The 13,400-nt window shown below is 38.3% G+C and overlaps 1 protein-coding gene across 6 annotated transcripts in view; it reads right to left on the bottom strand.

Moving 5' to 3' along the window:
- LOC135205591 (tyramine receptor 1-like) overlaps nt 1–13,400 on the bottom strand; it is a 294,701-nt gene that overhangs the window by 249,642 nt on the left and 31,659 nt on the right. The window lies entirely within an intron of this gene.

Genomic DNA, 13,400 nt, shown 5'->3' with positions numbered 1-13,400 from the left:
ATATATATATATATATATATATATAGTTATATATACATATATAATATATATATATATATATATATATTATATATATATATATATATATATATCTGAAGCTCTGGAGTTAGCTCGCTGGACGAGTGGTTTTCGCGCTCGGCTGCCAATTCAGTGGTCCGAAGTTCGATTCCCGGCTCGGCCAACGCGGAATCAGAGGAACTTATTTCTGGTGATAGAAATTCATTTCTCGATATAGTGTGGTTCGGATCCCACAATAAGCTGTAGGTCCCGTTGCTAGGTGACCAATTGGTTCCTAGCCACGTAAAAATATCTAATTCTTCGGACCAGCCCTAGGAGAGCTGTTAATCAGCTCAGTGGTCTGGTAAAACTAAGATATACTTAACTTATCTGGAGTTAGCTGATAATCAAAGTTTCAAACTAGGCTAATATAAACTCTCGCTGTTACAAAAATATACTTTTTATTTCACAAAATTAGCTAACATGAAAATGGAATAAAATGAGTGAAGAATGACCGCAAAAACAAACATTCAACTATCATATTCCTCTCAAAATCATATTTAAGTAAGTACCCCATTTTCTTCTTTTTGTCCAAACATTCATAGTTTATCAAAGTCAAAAAATAGTCTAGAGGAAACCCGTTTTTCTATATATATATTATATATATATATATATATATATATATATATATATATATATATATATATATCTGCATTTTTATTTGAATCAAGAAATTGAACATATAACAAAAATTGTCCACATATATTAGATATTTGCTATAATAAAGCGAGCAAAAATTCTATAGTATAAGTAACACAGAGAAAGATACATCTAAAAACATTCTTAGCTTGCCTTATTTTAGCAGTTTTGAAACCATGAAATCAATGTTAAAATCTTTTAAGGTCAACCTCCATTTTTTTATAATAACACACTAAAATGAATGCTAATAAAAAATAGACCCAAGGAATGCAATAATATATTATATAAAATTCCACGTTTGGATTGCACTTTGTTTTATATCGGTCACTCTAACAAGGATTTAGAAGTAAGAATTAAACATCATAATTATTCTGTTAAAACCTGACAAGCATCCAATGGAATAGTCATTCATTTAAGTGAAAATGATTAGAGAATAAACTGGAATGCCAGTTCAGTAATTGCAAGATCAAAAGATGTCTTGTCACGAAATCTTTTAGAATCTGCTACTTCCAAATAATAATTTTAATATTAGTTCTGGCTTGTATTATCTTGACCCTTGTATTAGTACCATGTTTAACCCTGAATAGGTGCAATGGGTTGCTCGCGACCCAAGGCATACTTAAAAAAGCATGTTTTTTTCCCCATAAATTATCACCTGTGACAAATCTGGGTGTGATCAACCTGCAGACGTTCACTCTTCTGCAAGCTGCAACTGTGTCCAGACCTGCCAATGTCTGTCTCAAGTGTTTCACCCTTTTCTGAGAATCGCTTGGGTTGAGGTCGACCCGCGTGCACCTTTAAGAGGTAGGTGATCAAAAATCAAAGTTATTACATAACAATTACTTAATGAACAGTGTGCATAGTCATGTGTCTTTGTTGTGTTGGAAAGTCTGGCTGGATGGTGTACCTAAGCCATGCGCGACCTTCAGAGTGGCTGAGATGCCATATATGGCTATATGGTCCATTTTCCTTCGAGTGCCACTTTCTGTTTTTTTGCAAAAAGCAAAGTTTTTAGGTAAACCTCGCATATTGAGCAGTATTCATTCTAATAGTTTTGTAATGTTGGTATATGTCAGAGGATAATGTATCTATAATATGAATGCCTTTGTTCATGGCTGACATGCCGTATATGGCCATATGGTCCAGTCCCCTTCGAGTGCCAATTTGTGTTTTTTGCGAAAAGCAAAGTTATTACATACCCAATTTATGTAAGTTAGTGTGCATAATAGCAAACTAGCATAGTTTTTTTTTATATTGGTTCTTAGCTTAAAACCTGAGTGTTTTAATGGCTGTTTTATACTTGAGACATATCCTGTTTTAACAGAATTCATTTACAATGAAACCCATCATAAACTTTCCTTGCTTATCTTGGATTTTCCAACACCAGCCCGAGGTGAAGTCAATGTAACCTCATTTCGACAAAGACATGATAAAGTTTTTCTGCCTGAAAAACCAGAAAAACTTCTCAGAAGAATGTCTGAAGGAGCAAATACTCCCAAAAATGTATGGTTTCCATTAATGAACAACAGCTTCAGATGCCTTTACACCATCTCACAGGATGTTCCTCGAAGAAAGGATCAAGGATATGAAGGACAACATCTACACGCACTAAAAAAACATCAGTCAGGCTCAGCACAACCTCCATCTTGTCACTTCAGTGCCCACATATCCTCCCTTCCCAAGTCAACTTGCCCTCCAAGCTTTACAGAAGGAAGTACAATAAAATATAATTTTTATGTCTTTAAAAGAATTTTATGTAAAATTAAATTATTTTATTCTGTTCTAATAAGTACCATACCTTCTTCACACTGCTGATTAACAAGGAGGTCATGGAAAATTATGTCCCAGGATACTCTGTTGATCCCTTTTCACTTGACCTTGCCACTTCCTGAAGCCTCTTTTCCAGGTGCAACACCGTTTAGATACGAAATCTCTTCCTCGGGCACAAATTAACGGGCATCAGAGATTACCAAAAAGAAAGTTTTGGTGACGCACATGGCAATGAAGGTCACAGCCATTCCCACATGGTTCCTAAACATTAAGAAGCCGAACAACCACACCTCCATCTGGAAGGAGTGAAAAGATAATCCTTATGAAAGTCATAAAAGGGCTGACAATGACCCACGACTCTCAAGAGACCATCTGGACAGTGAAGAGACATCCTGGTTGTTGATCCAATCACATTTCCCCCTTTGACCTACATCCCTAAACATGTAGCTGCCTTTCCTAGCCGGAATACTCCTGCCAGTGAAAACCCTTAAATTCATCCCTACGTCTCACCCCCGATCTTCTTGCACTATGACAGGGACGTCACTCCGACAAAGGTAACATGTCTCAATCAGAGGTTGTCTTATTAGTCACGAATTTATTATACTTTCACTGATTTCCCTTTTCATTTTCAAAGTACAAATTTCCATGTTAGACCTAACTCCATTATTGCAGTGTAATAATTAAATCATAAGTGTGTTTCCAGTGTCACAACTCAAGATATATTGGCACCCTCCACGCACTTCTCGATATTTCCCTTGATTGTGCTATTTCTTCTGTCACGTAACCACTTTTATTCTCAATTGCAGATGGATATGCTTCCTGTGGAACAATCCCCTATGATTATGCTTCCAAAACCACTGTAACTTAAATCTACAGTGCCCTTGAAGTTGATATCTCTTCAGTTATTTTCACTGTTACCATAATTCTTCTGATGTTTGCTCAGTGTAAATATAGTGATATTAAAGCGAACTTAAGTGTTTATCTGCAACATCTTGTTGAGTAAAGCCCTCGGCTTACCTCTTTTTCTTTTATGTCTTTCCTGAACCCGCATTAGTAGTTAGATACAAAAATTTCTTATGGTAAATTAATATTTTTCTTAGTAAAATCATAAAGAAAATTTCACAGCACAGAATTCAAAGCTCCTTCCCAGGTAAAAATGTAAGAGAGGCGACTTACTTTCCAGATCCTTGCAGACTGTACATTGCAGTTCGAATCCTTGGCCTCCCCCCCTATGCCCCCATGCAACTTGCAGCTATCAGTTACTAGCAACGCTAAAGCTGAATGCAAGACAAGAAATGAATCTTAGCATAAAATCCCTAAATAAGCACACAATCAAAAGGAATTCCACTTTTTAATTACCACGTTATTTTATATTTTTTTTAGATTAGTTGCAATATAAATCTTAACTGTAAAATTTGTTATGGAACAGATAACCATGTGCATGCTACATGAATAGTTCACAGCGAGGAGGGTGTGTTGATTTAATGAAACATAAGGTTTGTTGTTATTGCCTGTTAGCTGCATGATTAATGATAGGCTAGCTAGGCAGTGAAGTGTAAAACAAAATTATTGTCAAGGAAATAGGCGATATTTCCTTCTCTACGTGCTCTGGACAATTTACCATCCATTATCTTAGCTAGTAAACACAATAATTTGGGTAGTGGATTCAAGCCCAGCCAACAATTTCACTTGCTGGTGCTCTTGCTCTCTCTCTCTCTCTCTCTAGATCATAGTCATAATCATGGTAAAACTTAAGGTAAAATTCCACAATTTACAAAGCCATATCTTGAAAGTCTAGTATTACAAATTTCCTTTTTTTTCGCCAAGTGGGCCAATTGCGCATAAATCCACACAAGCAAGCAAACATTTGCTCATGTATTTCAAAGTAGGTGGGAGAAGGGAGAAAACATTCCCGAAATTGTTTGTGCGTTCAATAAAATCCAGCACAAACTTTCACTGAGATGGTCACATGGATTCACACACATATGGAGCCAGTCAAAACATTGGCCTTTATAACATAAGCAATGTCACCAAACTCCCTACAGTAGAGTAAACGTGCAAAGTCTTTACACACATGATCTAGGCAAATAAGTGCCTTGTGCATGGTAGATTTAAGATTTGTACTTTTCACCTTTCGGATGAATTTTATTTGTCTGTTTTGAAATAAGAATATTTATCTTCGTCACAACTAATACATTATTCCTTTACGATGAACTGTGCTTAATAATTCATACACATATATATTTGTGTATACCCCTATGTTACTGCTTCCTGTTTGCCTAGAGCAAGCCAATTTTATAAATTTTATGTAAACCTTAAACCCTCTGCACCAGTACCACATGTCTTTCACTAAACCAAAGACAACCCTTTTTATCTTAAGGTTTACTCCACTCATTTTATTAATTTAGTGGTCTGACACACAACCGAGTCCCCAAACATAACCCTTTCCGAAGGCTCCCAAAACTTTAGATTCTCCAGAACAAACCCCAATTCGTTCCCCACAAATGGCCCAATGGTTTACAGACACCTTAACTTTGCACTATAGCTGTCCTCGTTTGTGCGTGAATAAGCCAAATTTGAGTTCTACAGAACAGCGCCAATCTGCCCCACAGGAAAAAATCAGAGAGTTGTTCTCGGGAACAACCATCTGAGCTCTTTGTAAAAGCAATCTGAGTTCTCTGGAACAACAATCTGAGTTCTTCGGAACAAAAATCTGAGTTCTTTGGAACAACATCCTGAGTTCTTCAGAACAAAAATCTGAGTTCTCTGAACAAACCTGAGTTCTACGGAACAAGCCTACATTCTTCGGAACACACTAAACCTTACACAAATAGCCGGCCTCGTCCATGTGCAAGCAACAAGTCATTCTTTTAACAAACCGTAACCCAACTCTTGATTCATAGGAACAAGCCCTGTACTACAAAGTCCCACCAGAACGGGACAAGCCAAAATCCATTCATCACAAACAAAGCTCTACATTCTACAGAACACCAAAAACCCTGTGTCCTCTGGAATCGACCAGAAATCATTCTCTTGAACAAAGCAGAACACTCGTGCTCAACTCCCAAGAGCAAACCATGTACTACAAGTGACATTAAATCATTCTCTGGAAAAATCAGAATCAATTCTCTGAACAGGATTTTCAAATTGCTACGCTCAATTCCCAGGATTGAGCCTGTATCAGTGATGCCAAAAGCTATCCTGTGGAACAAACCACAAACCCTTGCCCTTGATCCCCACCCCAATACAAGTCTGCACTACCTAGTGCTACCTAACAAAGGGGCACTCTCACTTATGAGTGGCGCCATCTACTGGCCAACTCCATTGCAGTCCCTCCTGCCAAACCTGGGTGCCACTTCACTTACACTCCATCTCTGGCATGATTACACTCTACCTGACTCTTGGAGGGATAACTTCTACCCCTACCCACCTACAACATGGCTGCTGTCTTTGAGGAAATCAAAATTCACTGAGGTGGGGAAACTAATAGGACTAAATGGCCCAGGAATAGCTTTGTGGATAAATGCGCAAAGAGCAGATGCTAAGAAGGAAAAGGAAAAGGAAAAAAGGAAAGAGAACCCAGGGAGGAGAAAGAAAGACTGGGGAAAGAAAAGGAAAGGGAAGTAAGAGAAGCCAGGGAGAAGGAAAGAAAAGAAAGGGTGGCACAAAGGATCTATGAGCTGGAGCTTGCTTGACTTAATGCAGACAATCTTATTCCAAGCCCTGACCCAGCCCTTACTTAACCATGTAGGCAAGGTTCATCCTAATGGAATGATTTGGAACCCAACGTCTGGCTTGACCAAGTAGAAGAGGTCCTAGCCAGTTACATGTCTTTAAAAAAAAAGCAGGTGTGGTGGTGAATTGTCAATCTCAACTTTCTCCGCTTAGTGACAGGAGGGGTTAGTGACAAGCACTTGATTCCTTGAAGAGTGCTGAATTAGAAAAGAGTCGGAATTGGTGACTATGCAGTATGGGTTTGACGACCCCACCGGAGGTCACATGACTGGGCTCGGCACTCGGTTGCTATGCCATTCCAAAAGGCGTGACCATGTGTGTGTGTTCTTGAATTGTGTAATGTATGGGGCCCAATAGTCCGAGGTGCTAGAGAAGGTGACACTCTTTGATTATCGGTGAGGAGGTATAGAACACATTTATCGGAGGACTTGAGGCACACCCATTGCAAGGTAGTGTACTATTAAGACTTTGAAAAAGTTACCCTTTGAAAAAAGAGAGACAAGTGTAGTGTGTACTCGTTCATTTAATGTTTCTTTACATGTTGGCGTGATATAATAAATATGTCTCTTTGTTTCAGATGGGTTCATGGCATTATACAAGAGAATGGGTTCTTTAAAAGACTTGACTATTTAAATGTATAATTAATCAGACTGTGAGATTTAAGGGATAATTACTTAATCTAATTCAGGAGAGTAGAATGACAGTTTACGGTAGTTTGAGGGTCAGATTTAGTTCTTTTATTTACTTCTTTTTTATTCATTTTGTTCCATATCATGTTTAGCTAGTTTGGGAAATAAAAAGTATATTTTTGTATCTACGAGGATTCATTAGCCCAGCTTGAATTTTTAGCTTGATTCCATTTGCAGAAGGATAACCAGCAACGAGAGGTACGAGTATTGCCTGTTTATTTATTTTATTTAAACTAGTGGTGTATGGTTGTATAGACTCAGCAAGATATGCTCACTCCAGCAGGTTTCCTTGCTTCTGGGGGATCACCTGGGCAGATAGAGCATAATTGTGTTTTGCTCCTTTACCCAGACAGACTAGGGAAGTTCAACAAGGCCAGTAAGGCCATTACAAAGGCCTGCGAAATCACCTTCAAATGCTGGAGAGAACATTGGCGAAGTCGACCAAAAGAGGCAGGTCAAACCTGGGGCAAATGGGCATACCATAAAGGCAGAGCTCTCAGGAGGTGGCTGTAGTCCCTAAGCCCTGCCACCATCAAAGACGTCATCAAGAGCTTCAAACTCGAGGACTTCTCACTACCTACAACTGTGAAAAGGCTCCAAAGATGCTTGCTGAGTGTTGTCACTTAACAAACAGGTGGGACACACACCAATCCCTTGCTAGTTCCTTTGAGCATAAGATTCACCCACCTTCTCCTACTTCAGGACTCTTTCAGCATGAAAATGGACCATCTCCAAAACAACTTACATGTAGCCACTGTATGAGAGCCAGGCACCCCACAGAGCAGTGCTGTCTGAGGGCCCAAACCAGCCAAAGATCCCATCTAAGTCCCCCAATGGAAACATACCCAATCAAGCCACATCTGGCCTTAGGGTAAGCAACAACTACCCTGTTCCCTCCATGGGGGCAGAGCCATGAAGGGATTGTAGACAAAAATTATTGCACGTCTTACAAAGTTTATGACATCTCAACCCTCTGGGTGAATTACCCTAATAAAACAGATACACCTGCCATTGCTTTGGCTGCTATAAATCCAAAACAAAATCCTTAGGCCCTCCAGCGGAGGGTCCCATATATGTGGCACCTCCGTAAGGTAGTTACTTAACCCTCTTACGCCGACTGGACTTATTTTACGTCGAAATTTTTTGTCTCCCGTGTGCCGACTGGACGTATTTTACGTCTACTTACAAAAGTTTTTTTAAAAATTCGCGAAAAATACTTATAGGCCTACCAGCCTAAAACTTTTGAATCACGTGCCTTGGGGGATGCTGAGAGTTCACGGATCAAGGTGTTGTTTTGTTTACAATCGTTACGCAGGCGCGAATTTCTTTCTTGCCGTACTAAAAAGTATCTGTGATACATCTCGGAAATTATTTCGTCACTTTGACATAATTTTTGTACCATTGTAAATTAGCCGTTACATGAAGTATTATTTATGAAAATTTGCGCATTTTTATGTAAAATACAACAATAAAATACTCATGATTGTAGCTTTTATCAGTTTTGAGATATTTTCATATAAATAATGATAAGTGCCAAAATTTCAACCTTTGGTCAACTTTGACTCTACCGAAATGGTCGAAAAACGCAATTGTAAGCTAAAACTCTTATATTTTAGTAATATTCAATCATTTACCTTAATTTTGCAACTAATTTGAAGTCTCTAGCACAATATTTCGATTTATGGTGAATTTATGAAAAAACCTTTTCCTTAAGTCCGCGCGGTAACTCTTCCGAAAAAATCATACATGCGATTGTGGTAATGTTTGCACCATTTTAAAATTAGCCGTTATATAAAGTTTTACATATGGAAATGTGCGCAATTTCATCCACAATACAACTAAAAACAACCCATGGTTGTAGCTTTTATCAGTTTTGAGATATTTTCATATAAATAACGATAATTGCCAAAATTTCAACCTTCGGTCAACTTTGACTCTAACGAAATGGTCGAAAAACGCAATTGTAAGCTAAAACGCTTATATTCTAGTAATATTCAAGAATATACCTTCATTTTGCAACAAATTGGAAGTCTCTAGCACAATATTTCGATTTATGGTGAATTTATGAAAAAAATAACATTTTCTTTACGTCCGCGCGGTAACTCTTCCGAAAAAATCATACGTGCGATTGTGGTAATGTTTGCACCATTTTAAATTAGCCATTACATAAAGTTTTATATATGAAAATGTGCGCAATTTCATTTAGAATACAACAAAAAATAATTGAAGGTTGTAGCTTTTCTAATTTTTGAAATATTTGCATATAAATCACGATAAATAGAAAAAAAACCACGTTCGGTCAACTTTGACTCTACCGAAATGGTCGAAAAACGCAATTGTAAGCTAAAACTCTTACAGTCTAGTAATATTCAGTCATTTATCTTCATCTTGAAACAAATTCGAAGTCTCTAGCAAAATATTTAGATTTATGGTGAATTTAAAAAAAAATCTTTCCTTCCCTCCGCGCGCGGATTCTCCGCCACAAATCTCCGAAATGCGTACGTACCATTCTCGGAATATTTGCTCCGTTTCATATTAGGCATGTCATAAAGTTTTATATATGAAAATGTGCGGAATTTCATGTAGAATAAAACGGAAAATATTTGAAGGTTGTAGCTTTTCTTATTTACGAAATAATTGCATATAAAAAAATATATATATAAAAAAATTCGACATTCGGTCAACTTTAACTCGTCAGATATGGTTGAAAACTGCAATTGTAAGCTAATACTCTTACAGTATAGTAATATTCAATCACTTTTCTTCATTTTGAAAGAAATTAGAAGTCTCTAGGACAATATTTAGATTTATGGAGAATTTTTGAAAAAAATATTTGTTTACGTCCGCGCATTATGAATTCATGCATTATTTTGTGATAATATTTTCTCTGTGTTGCTTTTATCGTTTTACAATGTGTTATATACCAAAATGATTGCAATTTAGTGTAAATTACAACGAAAAAAAAAGTAACTTCTTACCTTTAACCGTTTTGCGCACAGCGCGATTTGAATACAATTATATATGAAATTTCGTTTTTGCGCTATCATATATCGCATTATTTATATATGATAATGATATTTTTTTCATTTCTGATGATTGCATACTAAACTTCAAGCAATGAAAAAAAGGAGCCAAAAATGAACTCTTAATCTTGAAAACTAAGCGCGCTGTGATTTTTTGAAAAAAATATTTTTTCTGCTTCCGCGCTCACTCTGAAACACCTCCGGCACACGGGAGACAATTTTTTTTTACCGCTTCGGCGTAAGAGGGCTAGCATGCCAGGTCAAGGCATTTGAAGACTCTGGCGTGCAAATCTCCCTTATAGGAAAACAAGGTCCCGATGGGGCCACCACTGACTGGAATCAACTTGTTATCATTCAGAGTATAAATCATACAGAGATGATTCTTCCCACCATCTAAAATCTGCAATCTTGCAGTAGTCACTTACCTTCCTGGAGGCTATGACCTCCTCCTGGGACAGGATTTCCAGTCCCCTCCTAATTTACAAAAATGCAGGACTCCTAAGCCCTCCAAAACTCAATCTGGCACAAAGAGTCCTCAAAGACCTGCCATAAATCAACTTCTTGTGCCCCCGGAGTGCCCTGAGCAGTGCCATGCTCCGTCTCTCTCGAACAGCAAGCCATTATCCAATTCCATTCAAGTGCCAGGCCCTACCTTAGTGCTCGTGCCAAGGCATACCATAACGTGACTCAAAATCTCTTCCAGGGTCACCAAAATCTGGACAGTGTCACACTCCGTCCATTTTGGACATCAAAACCATTGCAAATTTAATTCCTGTGCCTGGACTTGCCTTGGTGCCAGTGCCAGAGTACACAATAAATCTTCTTTTATAGAGATCCCCTACTAGTCCCTGAAGGAGAACCAAGCCACAACATAATCGGGTTCCCTCTGGATTCCCCTGACCACAGTGGAAGCTGACCCAATTGTGCCGCCTTGCAACCTGTGCCTGAGGTGGTCATTATGACCTACGAGCCTCTCACGACCACAGAGACCTCATCCTCTCTTTCCCAGTCCTCCACAGACACAACTATGAGTAAGAATTCTGCCATATCTTACTGGCCGATGAACTCGGGAACTGTGACAACTCATGGTAGAGCTTGTAACCATACTTTGGGTCTCAAAGAGGCCAGAATAAGTGGCATTTCATCATCCTTGGGCACAGTTTATCCGAGTTCCCCTACAATGTCAAAACACCGACATCAGAGAGGGGCACAGAGGAAAGGTCAACAGCATAGAAGCTCCAGGTATCCTAAGGAAGTTGATGAGCTCTCCATGCACTAGTGCCAATTTGGCACAGTGACTTGGCTTATCTTACAAAGGATTCTGGCACTTCTAATCAAAGTAGAATTACAGTTTTCGTTCCTTTATTACTATTGCTTATAACTATGTAATTTAAGTTATTCTTATAATATTTTCTTTTACAACTTTAACCACTTTTTGCCAATCAATTCAATATTTTCTTGGGAACCTTTTCCATCCATGAATTCCTTTGTAAAACCTTATAACAGCTTCTTACTCTGCCAATGCAGAGTGCAATTTGCAAATCTCCCAGTACCATAAGGCCTTTGTCTACCCTTTCATGGAATTTCTTACAAGGTAAGTTTTAAACTGTATAAAGCAGAGCTTTTAGGCCCTCACTGCACGAGTACCACATCTGGCAATGTACCACTGCCATAGATATTGCTAGATGCTTCTGTCAGAAGAGCTGTGTCCTCTGACTACCTTACTTAACAGCTTTCCTTGGTTGCATGACTATCCAGGCACTCCACCTGTCAAACCTAGCCCCTTCAAGAGGCTAAGGAATAACATCCTGGCATACCAATCATGACTTCTTCTTACCATTCTTTACTGATATAACTCCTTGAGTATTTTACATTTTTCATAAATCATAGCTAACAACAAAAAGTGGCTCCATTGACTCTATCCTTTCCATGTACTTAAAATCAGTGTCACTAGGCATCCGCAACTTTAGTGCCGCGTCTGGCACAGTGTCGGTGTATCCAAGTACCATGGCACCACTTAACATAAGCCCTTGAGTGCTTCATTTGTGGTGCCTCATCAAGGCAAACTAACTCCATGACTTTGACTTCACAAGGTTAACCTAAAATTAAATGCAAGACTAACCTTGGAGATTACTTTAAAGATAATTCTATAAAACTGTTTTACATTGCTACTTTGCTTTATATAATCCCGAAATACTTTACTTAGAATTTGTAACAATTGCTGCCTAAGAGTAACAACAGCTTATAACGTAATGAATTTAATTACCAGCAGCACCTTATTCTGGACTAAATTCAATTTTAAAATTAATGTAAAATAATTTACATTGACCTCATTTCACAAAAACTCTAATTTTAAGATGAATGTAATCTCAGTTGACTTAACTTGTCTGTAGATATTTGCACCAAATTCCAGGCATGACATCTCAACTTGAGGCGGAAGTTATTAAGAAGGGACACCTTCCAAGTCAACTTGCCTCCAAGCTTTACAGAATTAAAGCACAGTAAAATATAGCTTTTATGCCTTTCAGACAATGCAATGTAAACTTGAATTGTTTTATTCTGTTCAAAGAGGTACAATAACTTTTTCACACTGCTGACTACCAAGGAGGTCATGGAAATTGATACCCCTTCTAAAATCTCAAATTATTTGTTCATGGATACTTTGTTAACCCCTTTTCTTTTGACCATGTAACAGTCGTAAAGCCTCTTTTCCAGGTGTAACCACATTTGGAGATGAAATCTCTACCTCGGACTCAAATGATGCAGCTTTGGGGATTATCGAGAGAAAACTTGGGCGACACACATGGCACCAAATGTCACTGCCATTCCCAAATGGTTCCCAATCGGTAAGAGGATAAGCGACTACACCGCCATCTGGAATGAGGAGAAAGTCCTTATGAAAGTCATAAAAGTGCCGACAACAACCTACAACTTCCAGAGACCATCTGGACAACGTATCTCCTCCTTTGACCTTTCGCCCCTGGGCTACATCCGAACAAGTAGCTGCACTTTCTAGCCGGAGTATCACTGCAGTGAAAACCTTTCAATTCACACCCTTCCACGTCTTCAACTACGACGAGGAAGACACTGAGAAAAGTAACGTGCCCAGATCAGAGGTTTTCTTATCAGTCACGTTTCATTTTCAAAGTGCAAATTTCCATGTTAGAAATGATTTATTTATTGCCGTGCATTGATCAAATTTGTAAGTGTTTCCAGTGCCGCAACTCGAGATATCTCGATTTAACTTCACTTCTCGATTTTCCCTACATTCTGCTGTTTCTTTCGTGACGTAACCACGTGCATTCTGAATTGGAGACGAAGACTCTTGCTGTAGAATCTTCCCATTGATTGTGCTTGTTTGTTGTAATTACAATCCATTGGAATCTGAATCTACAGTGCCTTTGAAATGAATTTCTCTTAAGTTATTTGCCCTGTTACCATAATTTCCTATTTAATAGGACTCTGTTAGCCTGCTTTTTCTATTTCC

This window comes from Macrobrachium nipponense, chromosome 24 (assembly GCF_015104395.2).
Source record: "Macrobrachium nipponense isolate FS-2020 chromosome 24, ASM1510439v2, whole genome shotgun sequence".
Lineage (NCBI taxonomy): Eukaryota > Metazoa > Arthropoda > Malacostraca > Decapoda > Palaemonidae > Macrobrachium > Macrobrachium nipponense.
Note: the sequence above shows the minus strand (reverse complement) of the source record. Positions and strands in the feature narration are given on the sequence as shown.